Genomic DNA, 11,832 nt, shown 5'->3' with positions numbered 1-11,832 from the left:
TAGTGCTTGCTATGTGTGGGGTTATCTATTGTGGTTACCTGTCCCTTCTTCACCCTTGCATGCTGGGTGGGCAGGGTGAACACTTTAGTTCACATTTCTTCAGATCAAGAGGAATTATGCCCAAGAAGCCTCATCTGCACCTAAATCTGATTCAGTTGACAAGATCCTGGACCTCACGTTTGGCTGATTTCATAATGGGATGAGACTTTGGCAGGTGGGCGGGGGGGGGGGGGGTGCTACTGGCCAAGCCTTGTAGTGTACTACATTTGTTTCCTTTCTTCACTTTTCCCCCCTAAGGTTAATAATTACCTTTGTTGTTGTTCATTGCCTTTGTATCTGCCTGCACTTTTCAACTCTCCACCAGGTCAATCCCATTAGGGAACATATCAGTTCCTTTTTTTTCCCCTTCTCTTTATCATCTCTCCTTGATAAATTCATTTTCCTTTCTCTGGGATAGTTGCTCTCTAAGGCACCACTGTTATCCTGGGATGTCCCTTTAACTGCATCCTTGGAATTCCATTTGCCTTTCTCCTGGTTTGGATTCCCTCTCCTGGGTCTCACATTTTCCTCTTTCTTGGTTTATATCTTGTTTTGGTAGAGCATATCCTCCAGCTGTTTCATCCAATTGAAAAGATAGTGCAGGGTTTCCCTAGTGGTGCAGAGGTTAAGAATCTGCCTGCCAATGCAGGGGACACGGGTTCGATCCCTGCTACAGGAAGATTCCACGTGCCTTGGAGCAACTAAGCCCATGTGCCACAACTACTGAACCTGTGCTCTAGAGCCCAAGAGCGACAACTACTGAGCCTGCGTGCCACAACCACTGAAGCCCATGTGCCTAGGGCCTGTGCTCTGCAACAGGAGAAGCCACCACAATGGGAAGCCCATGCACCACAATGAAGAGTAGCCCCTGCTCGCCACAACTAGAGAAAGCCCACACACAGCAACAAAGACCCAATGCAGCCAATAAATAAATAAGATAGTGCAATGGCAGAGTGCATGATGATGACAATGTGACTTCAGCATTCCTCTTGTCACAGTGTTCCAGTGAAGACTGCCTTCTCTGGGGCACAGCTGCCATTCTGGAATCTCCCTTCACCAGCATCCTGGAGATTCCCTTCTCCCCTGAGTCTGATCTCTGTTTTCTACAGCTCACATTTCCTACTTTATTGATTTATTCCTTCTTTAGTCAGAGGACATCTTCCCCCAAGTGGCTTCCCAAGAGTCATACCTGGGGGGTAAATTTTCTGAAAGCTTCCATGTTTTAAAATGTCTTTATTTCACTCTCACATTGGAGTCAGTGTGGTGGTTATGGCTTCTTGCTGACCAGTTTCCTTCCCTCCTCCTTTCTGCTAACAGACTCTGTCCTGTGACTACATAGTGGCCATGTGACCAACCTGGGTTACTTGTGGGTCAGTTAATGTCCTTCCCTGGGATTGTTCACACTTAATGGGGCAGAGGAGGAGCTCCAGCCCCCTCTTAGCTGGCATTCCTTAAGGAAGAGACTCCAGTGTGTCTGCCTCCAAGAGTCATCTTGGAGACTGGAGAATGCAGTCACCACTGGAGAGTGGCAGCACGTCCTGGGGGTAAGAAGGAAGGCCATCTGCACCACCCTGGGTCCTGAAGCTCTTCCTTCAACTGGAACATCACAGGGAAGTCCCACAAACTGGGTCCCATGAGTCAGGACCGAAGGTCCCATGAACACCTGTCGCATTCCATGAATCTCAGTTGGCTTCCTGTCACCTGCTTTTGAAAGAAGTCCACATGACTACAGAACCCCTCCTAGATGGTCACTGCTGAACATTCTGCAAACTTCTCTTTCAGAGGTTGCTGCTGTTGTTTGGAAAATTTTTTTTTCAGTTATTATACTTTCTAAAAATTTTTATACCTGTTCTTTTAAAATTTCTTCTTATATCATAAGCATTTTCCACATTTACCCACTCTCCATGAAAATGTCATTTTTATTAATTATATTCAAAGGATGTTTTATTTACCATCATCCAACAAGTTTTTTGTTTTGTTTTGTTTGTTTTTGCAATTATATATAACCTGGCCACTGACATCTTCATGCATTTTCTGTATTTAAGATTTGCCTCTTACAACAGATTTCCAGTGATGAAGTCATTGAGTCAAAGGGAATAACTATTTTAAAAACCTGAAGCACAGACTGACAAACTGATTTACAAAAGGGCTGTGCCAGTTACGTGCCCACCATCTGGCATGTTTCCCCACAGCCTCAACTAACAGCATTCCACCAGGGTCTAGCTAATGCCACACAGGAGAACGGCATCTCCTTGCTGTGGCTTTGATTTGCATATCTTCAATCACTGAGGCTGAGCATTTCTTAATAAGTCTATTAGCCAAATGGGTTTCCTCTTCCTGGACTTATCTGTGTCCTTCATTCATTTGATCTTTAGGGGCTCAGGGTTTTTCTGAACAATTTCTTAAGTGCTCGGTTCAATAATGTTGTCAGCATTTGGCCACATTTCCTGCAAAAAATTTTCCTGTTGTTTGCCTTTTTATTTTGAAACCAATTTTGCTTGTATTTGTTTTTAGTTTATGGGCCACATCTCTTTTCTTTTGTGTTGTCTCCTGTGACTTCTAACATTAGAAAATGCGACTCCTTCCAGAATTGACAGATATCCACTTCTTTTTTTTTTTTTGTAGGAGAAACTGATAAACCATATTTAAGGCTCTGAATCCCTCTGAATTTCAATCCTCCTCACCTGTTTAGTGGCCAGTGTGAGGAAGGGATCAGGCTTCCTCCTAACCCTGTACCCTGCCCTCCCAGCTCCCTGCTCAGTGGGCGGTTCCACAGGCTTCAAGCCCACGGGTGTCAGAGGGACATGGGTGCTGCTTCCCTAGCCACTGGAGTCATCGGAGCCCAACTTTCCCTGGCATCCCCACTTTCTGATCACCTCTTGTTGCTTTCTGAATTTCAAGGCACAGCCTTCTTAGAATTGGCTTTATTTGTTTCTTTGTTTGTTTGTTTGTGGCTGCGTAGGTCTTTGTTGCTGTGCGCGGGCTTTCTCTAGTTGCGGTGAGCGGGTTGTCAACTACAACTGGCATCCACCACTGGCATCTGCCATCTGCCTCTACAAAGATTAAATCACGCGCTGCTGCAGCTGCTGACTGTCAATGCCCCCCTGAAAGGTGTACAGCGTGGAGAGCTGAAATGAGGCACTCTGTGGTCTGGGAAAAACTGGCAGAACAGGTCTTTAGATAGTTGATATTTTCAGGAGCCAACTTTATGGGCCCAACTCCTGTACCTCCTCATATCTAGAAAAACACTACAATCCTTCATGGTGACAACTGCTTCTTGTGACAAGCGGTGATCTTCTGTAAACAATATGTGCTCGATTGCATGTTTTTCCCTTTCACCAAAACCACATATATGCTGAGCTTTCCCCCTGCCTCTTTGGAACAGTTTCTCAGAGCTACCTGGGATGCTGTCTCCCGGGCTGCTGTCCTCATTTTGCCCCAAATAAAACTTAACTTGCAACTCTCAAGTTGTGCATTTTCTTAAGTCGACAGTTTTGGCGACCACGAATAAGGGACCCAGAGTGGACTTCTCTCCTTCTCCTGAACTCTACGAGGAACTGGAGCCCTGGTACCAGCAGAGGCCTCTTGCACCCGCCTGCCTCCTCTGAGAGTCCAAACGAATTTGGGTAAGTCTCTCCTGAGTTTATTTGGCAGTGTAGCAGGTGCCTGCCTCCTCCCAGTTGAAAGATACTGGCAAGGTGGGGGGTGGGGGTGCTGGTTGAAAAATACCAGGGAAATACCCACCCAGTGCAAAAATACTGGGTGGGGCTGGGTTGAAAGATACTGAGGGGGCTTCCCTAGTGGCGCAGTGGTTAAGAATCTGCCTGCCAATGCAGGGGACATGGGTTCGAGCCCTGGTCTGGGAAGATCCCACATGCCACGGAGCAACTAAGCCCGTGTGCCACAACTACTGAGACTGCACTCTAGAGCCCGTGAGCCACAACTACTGAGCCCATGCGCCACAACTACTGAAGCATTTCAGCCTAGAGCCCATGCTCGGCAACAAGAGAAGCCATCGCAATAAGAAGCCTGCACACTGAAGTGAAGAGTAGTCCCCACTCTCTGCAACTACAGAAAGCCCTCATGCAGCAACAAAGACCCAACACAGTCAATAAGTAAAAATAAATAAATAAATAAATAAATAAATAAATAATTTGAAAGAAAGAAAGAAAAAGAAAGAAACCAAGGAATACCCACCAGGTAAAAGAACCTGGTGTGGCCTGGTTGAAAGATACTGGGGAATACCCACCTAGGTGAAAGATCCTAGGGGAGGGCCTGGTTGAAAGATACCAGGGTTTGCTCAGTTGTAGGAGACTGAGCGGTCTGTGCTAAGTGGTTAGGTAAGAGGCTGATCTGACGCTTTTCCTCAATTCGGCTGCCTAAGTAGAATTTGTTGGGATAAAAGTGAAGACATTACACGAGAGCTTTGCTCCGAAGAAACGAGACAAGACTCCTCCTGGCCAATTATGGCTTTGTCAGGTGACTGGGAAATTTATGGGAGTGGTGGAGGCAGAGTCCTCAGACCGTGCATGGTCCCATAGGGAAACTCATTCATTAATTAAAACACTTGCTCGTCCTGGGGTCACAATAAGAATTGGCCATTCAGTGATCCGAGCACCCGCAGTGGTCTTAGATCACCGAAGGGAGAAACTGAGGCATGTAAGAGAGCTGAAATGACTCTGGGGTGATGCCTAGAGGAGTAAAGCTCACAAGCAGCACACTGGCCCACCACACAATTTCACTAGTTTTTTTTATCCCAGACAAATTCAACTTTAAAATGGGAAATAGAGCCTCTCACAGAAGCAAGGGGCGTCAGATGAGCAACCTCTTTCTAACACCCCAGCCAGGTTTATGTATGTACAAAAACTTATACCCACAAGTACCTACTTAGGTGGGAAATTATACTAAAGGAGATCTCAACCTAAAATGACCAAATTGGGGTTATTTTGATATTCCAAAATTGCTATTTTGTGTGTACAGTTAAAAAAAAAGCCACCCTTAATATCAAACAGATTGAGTGGAATGCTTACTTTGATTGCTATCTAGAAGCTTCTGAACTAGAAAGGCTGCTAGCTCTCTCTGACTCTGTCTCTCCCTCATATTTTCTTCTATGTGAATTGTCTATCTCTTTTTCTCTCCCAACTCTTCCGCCTCCTGCTGCTCCCCTCTCCCCAGCAAAGGAGGATAGAATATTAGAAGTGATTATAGCTCCCTTTAAGAAGAAACCCATTACGCAGGAGGTGAACCATCCTCGGTGCTTACGTATATGCCATGGATCTGATCCGAGCAGAACTTAGAGCCTTGGCTAAGGAATTTCCCGACCTGAGTCAGGATCCACTGGGATTTGCTAAGGAATTTCAGTTGACTATCCAGACCTACGAGCCTGAGTTTTTCAGATCTATATCAATTAATACAGCTGCTAGGTTCTGAAAGCAAAGTAAGGGAATGGATAAATAAAGCAGGATGACAAACATCCCTTACTGGATTTTGAACCACAGGTTCGCACTGAATGCAAAGAAATTAGCTCAGAAATTACTCAAACTTATCTCAGAGCTTTTTCCAAAAAACTGTAGACTGGACAGAAATTCAACAATGCAAGCAAAGACTGGATAAATAAATTCTGGACTACTGGGAAAGTTTTGAGGAAAAAAAAACTTTTAAGCAACATTCTGGCTTGACACGTGAATCATTCTCTAACCACCAAAACGATCCTCTGCTTAACTCCACCTTTTTAGAAGGCTTAGATGAGGATTTGGCTACTTTAGTCAAAAGACACAATCTAGGTTGGTCCTCATTACATAAAAACACTCTTGTTATATTGACTGACCAACTTTTCAAAACCATGACAAAAAAGAAAAGAAAAGAAAGAAAGAAAGAAAGAAAGAAAGAAAGAAAGAAAGAAAGAAAGAAAGAAAGAAAAAGAAAAGAAGGTATCTACAAAAATTATAAACCTTCAACTGCATCGATTAGGTACACAATGCCAGTGGAAGGTTTAACCAACCAGTAGAGAAAGCTAGCTTGAAGGGAAAAATTCTCTTCAGAATTCTGACCCTAAGGGAATAAGTCCTACAAGGGAGAACTTGATTTTCCCTCCCTGAGCCTTGAGACCAGAGCTATCAGGAACAATTATCTTATCTAAACCATCTCCAATTCCTGAGATTGAAAAGGAAAAAAAAAAAAAAAAACTAGAAGAAGCCCTTTAAAATTGTTCTTATTTCAACTGTTATTTACAAGCTAGTGAGTTTTATATTATGATATCTGGTTCGTGACTGAGTTTAGAAAATGCAGCTACATCTCTTATTGTGTCTGTCTGTATACATGTACATCTCAGTATGTGTCTTTGTCTTTGGATAACATTGCTGTGATTAATTTTTTAAATTAATTAATTAATTTATTTATTTTATTGGCTGTGTTGGGTCTTTTTTGCTGTGCGCGGGCTTTCATTTTAGTTGCGGTGAGTGGGGGCTACTCTTTGTTGTGGTACGCAGGCTCCTCATTGCCGTGGCTTCTCTTGTTGCGGAGCACGGGCTCTAGGCGCATGGGCTTCAGTAGTTGCAGCACATGGGCTCACTAGTTGTGGCTCACAGGCTCTAAAGCTCAGGCTCAATAGTTGTGGTGCACAGGCTTAGTTGCTTCATGGCATGTGGGATCTTCCTGGAGCAGGGATCAAACCCATGTCCCCTGCATTGGCAGACAGATTCTCAACCACTGCACCACCTAGGAAGTCCCTGCTGTGGTTAATTTTTTGTTTTTTATAAATTTATTTGTTTATTTATTTTATTGGCTGTGTTGGGTCTTTTTTGCTGTGCTCAGGCTTTCTTTTTAGTTGCGGTGAACAGGGACTATTCTTCATTGTGGTGCGCGGGCTTCTCGTTGCCGTGGCTTCTCTTGTTGTGGAGCATGGGTTCTAGGTGCATGGATTTCGGTAGTTGCAGCACGTGGGCTCAATAGTTGTGGCTCACGGCTCTAAAGCTCAGGCTCAGTAGTTGTGGCGCACGAGCTTAGTTGCTCCGCGGCATGTGGGATCTTCCTGTAGCAGGGATCGAACCTGTGTCCCCTGCATTGGCAGGCAGATTCTTAACCACTGCGCCACCTAGGAAGTCCCTGCTGTGGTTAATTTTTAAATGATCTCTATTTAATTGGCTTAAAGAAAGGTAAGTCCTTACAAATTAAAATAATTCTAAATAGAGAAATTCAGCCAAATAAATTTCAGGTTCACATGAACAGGGAAATATTCAGTATTAAATTGATATCTGGTATTAATGTTTGTTTGTTGATCTAATTAATATAGACACATTTTTAGAGTCATCCACATTAAGTATACCTAGACATATGAGATAAGAGCTTTTAGATAAACTCTATTAAAATAATTCTGCTTTAGGAATGTCTATCTAAAATGGTCTCCCCAGATTCTGATAACTTGACATTCTAGAATTGTGCTAAATTAAGTGATGGAAACTTGTTAGATAGCTAGGTCATTCCCAAATAAACATTAATTACTGAACACTGGCTTCCTCTTACAAGGAAACAAAAGACGATTTGGACTATTAATAAATGCGTTTGGTGCCATGTTCTCTAAAGTAAACAAATGTTTTAGAAATTATCACTGGTATTTATGTTCACCGATCTACAGAATGCTATCATAAAGGACAGTTCATGGTTGCCTAAGGAAAGTAGGATGTATGTTTTCAAGAAGGCATGAGGAATGGAATTACATTTAAGGGAAAAGAAAGTAGGTCTAAATTACAGGTGGCTGTTTCTGAATGGGAAAATAATGATACAGAAAGTGATAAGAAGGTTTGTGGAAAGTGGACCCTGAGAAAAGAGTTTTGTGCATGGACAGGATTGACTAAGTTTAGAATAAATTTAGTTGAGTAAATTAATTTTAAAACTAAGCTGGTGCAAAACTTGAATTTGGCTTTTCTCTCTGTTAAGAGGACAAATTTTCTTAAAATGTTGAACTGCCTTTTGATAACAGATTTTAAGTTTCCTTACCTGTTAAGTGATCTGTTCTTGTTACTTTGGCTCAGTGAACAACTATTGTTTCACAATAACCTGTGAGCCTATCTGACTGAGTGTTCTAAACCCCGTTTGATATTTTTGACAAAACTTCCTAAAACAAATTCTAATGAAGTTCTTTTGACCTCTAGCTAACTTCGGAGTGCTTGAAAGGAACCCTGGAGCATCGCAAAGAGAGATATAAACTAGGTTCATTTGGCACATTAAAGTTGCATGGGAAGTATTGTCAAATGAGTAATAAATCTTCTTAGGTTTTAGTGTATGGTAAATATTATTAATATAGATATTCTAGAAATTATATGGCGTTCCTAAAAATTCTGATATGTCCTGGTAAAATGTTATCTGTCATAATTCTAGTTATTATCTTAAAGTGTTGTATGTCACATCAGTAACCAGTGTCCTTGTCGATTATATTGCAATCAGATTTTAAATGTGCCTCTTAAGCCTTATGTCATTATAGACAGTTATGGTTTTATTCTGATGCCTTTGAAAAAATGCTTCCTCTTCAAGAAGATTTCTGAAAAGGACTTTTGGATAAATACTAGTTTCTGACTTTCAGACCACAATGCTGAACTAGGCAAGAAACTGAAGAATCCTAATGAGAAACCTAAAGGCCTCATAAAGCTGTTAACAAAAAGGATTAGTTACATAGGACTGAGTAAACTGGTGAATATGGTCATAAGTTTTATGGTTTCTATCTGAAAAATTACTGGTTTAAATCTGTGTTTTCCAAGTGTAAGGAAAACCTTCCCCTCAAACTAATTATGACTTACAGTAATTTGGTAAATTATACCTGTGCAAGCAGGATTGAAACATTTATCTTTTTTCTCTATCTGTTCCCTTCAAACTCTTAGGTTCCCAGCAACTTTATCATATCAATTAGAAAGGCTACTCACTAACAGGTACAAAAAACTCAAGGTATTTTGGGGACCTTAAAAAGGGAGGAATTCACCTACGTCTGTTAGGCAAAATCTGTGATAAGCCCTTGGTGTGACTTTCCTAGCCCTGACAGGTCTTTTAAAAGCTCAGTCTGAGACTCCTTATAAAAGTTTCAGCAAAACAAAAAGCCTATATGATCAATTATAGTTACATAAATTATCAAGCCAAGTTTTTTTTGAGACCAGACTTATTTTGCAAACAAAATAGTCTTACTTTGATTATATTTGGTAAAATTGGGGGTAATTTTAGAGAGAAAATATTGTGTTTCAATGAACATTAAATGCCAGTCTTGCTGATGGAGGTCTATATTTACTAAGACTCCCTTCCTGGATAGTTCCTTACTGTTATGCTATATTAATGTAAAGTCTGATTGAAAATTTAAAAAGACACTCTAAGTTTTTTTTTTTAGGAACTTTTATTGAGATACAGTTAACAGACAATAAACAGCATATATTTAGAGTGTACAATTTGGTATCCCAATCTCCCAATTCATTCCCCCCCAACCCTCCCCACTTCCCCCACTTGGTGTCCATGTGTTTGTTCCCTACACCTATGTCTCTATTTCTGCCTTGCATTTCCTCTTTCACAGGTGTTAGCATTTGCCTTATGTATTGAGGTGCTCCTATATTGGGTGCGTATATATTTTTAATTATCTCTTCTTGGATGGATCCCTTGATCTTTATGTAATATCCTTTCTTGTCTCTTGTAACATTTTTTATTTTAAAGTCTATTTTATCTGATATGAGTATTGCTACTCCAGCTTTCTTTTGATTTTCATTTGCATGGAATATCTTTTTCCGTCCCCTCACTTTCCGTCTATATGTGTGCCTAGGTCTGAAGTGGGTCTCTTCGAGACAGCATATATATGGGTCTTGTTTTTGTATCCATTCAGCCAGTCCGTGTCTTCTGGTTGGTGCATTTAGTCCATTTACATTCCAGGTAATTATCGATATGTATGTTCCTATTACCATTTTCTTAATTGTTTTGGTTTTATTTTTGTAGGTCCTTCTCTTCTCTTATGTTTCCCGCTTAGAGAAGTTCCTTTAGCATTTGTTGTAGGGCTGGTTTGGTGGTGCTGAATTCTCTTAGCTGTTGCTTGTCTGCAAAGCTTTTGATTTCTCCATTGAATCTGAATGAGATCCTTTCTGGGTAGAGTATTCTTGGTTGTAGCTTCTTCCCTTTCATCACTTGAAATATATCATGCCACTCCCTTCTGGCTTGCAGAGTTTCTGCTGAGAAATCAGCTGTTAACCTGATGGGAGTTCCCTTGTATGTTATTTGTCGTTTTTCCCTTGTTGCTTTTAATAACATTTCTCTGTCTTTCATTTTTTGTCAATTTGACTACTGTATTTGTTTCTCCTTGGGTTTATCCTGCCTGGGACTCTCTGTGCTTCCTGGACTTGGGTAGCTATTTCCTTTCCCATGTTAGGGAAGTTTTTGACTATAATCTCTTCCAATATTTTCTCAGGTCCTTTCTCTCTCCCGTCTCCTTCTGGGACCCCTATAATGCAAATGTTGGTGCGTTTAACATTGTCCCAGAGGTCTCTTAGGCTGTCTTCAGTTCTTTTGATTCTTTTTTCTTTATTCTTTTCCACACCAGTGATTATCACCATTCTGTCCTCCAGGTCACTTATTCGCCCTTCTGCCTCTGTTAATCTGCTATTGGTTCCTTCTTGTGTATCTTTCATTTCAGTTATTGTGTTGCATATCTCTGTTTGTTTGTTCTTTACTTCTTCTAGGTCTTTGGTAAACTTTTCAATCTATGCATCCAGTCTTTTTTCAAAGTCCTGGATCATCTTCACTATCATTATTCTGAATTCTTTTTCTGGAAGGGTGCCTATCTCCTCTTCATTTAGTTGTTTTTCTGGGGCTTTATCCTGTCCCTTCATCTGGTACAAAGTCCTCTGCTTTTTCATTTTCTCTGTCTTTCTGTGGCTGTGGTTTTCAGTTCTGCAAGACGAAATACTGCTGATACTGCTTGATACTGCTGTCTGCCCTCTTGTAGAGGAAGCTATCTAGGAGCCTCCTGTGTGCTTCCTCATGGGAGAGACTGATGGTGGGTAGGGCTGGGTGGGCGGAGCTCAGTAAAGCTTTAATCTGCTTGTCTGCTAATGGGTAGAGCTGTGTTCACACCTTGTTCGTTGTTTGGCCTGAGGCCACCTAGCGCTGGAGCCCACAGGCTCTTTGGTAGGGCCAATGGCGGACTCTGGGAGGACTCACATCAATAAGCACTTCCCAGAACCCCTGCTGCCAGTGCCCCTGCCTCCTCGGTGAGCCACAGCTGCCCCCTCCCCACCTCTGCAGGCAACCCTCCAACACCAGCAGGTAGGTCTGGTTCAGTTTCCTGTTGGGTCACTGCTCCTTCCCCCTGGGTCCTGGTGAGCACATTTTTTGTGTGCCCTCCAAGAGTGGAGTCTCTGTTTCCCCCAGTCCTGTGGAGGTCCTGCAATCAAATCCCGCTGGCTTTCAGGGTCTGATTCTCTAGGGATTCCTCTTCCCGTTGCTGGACTCCCAGGTTGGGAATCCTGATGTGGGGCTCAGAACCCTCACTTTAGTGGGTGGACTTCTGCAGTATAACTGTTCTCCAGTTTGTGAGTCACCCACGCAGCATTTATGGGATTTGATTTTAACGTGATTGCGCCCCTCCTACCATCTCATTGCGGCTTCTCCTTTGTCTCTGGATGTGGAGTGTCTTTTCTGGTGAGTTCCAGTGTCTTTCTGTAGATGATTGTTCAGCAGTTAGTTGTAATTCCAGTGCTCTTGCAAGAGGGAGTGAGCGCACGTCCTCCTACTCCGCCATCTTAATCCTCTCTCTAAGTTTGTTTTTGAAGCTTA

This window comes from Hippopotamus amphibius, chromosome 9, assembly GCF_030028045.1.
Source record: "Hippopotamus amphibius kiboko isolate mHipAmp2 chromosome 9, mHipAmp2.hap2, whole genome shotgun sequence".
Lineage (NCBI taxonomy): Eukaryota > Metazoa > Chordata > Mammalia > Artiodactyla > Hippopotamidae > Hippopotamus > Hippopotamus amphibius.
The sequence above is the reverse complement of the archived record's forward strand: the minus strand, read 5'-3'. Positions refer to the sequence as shown.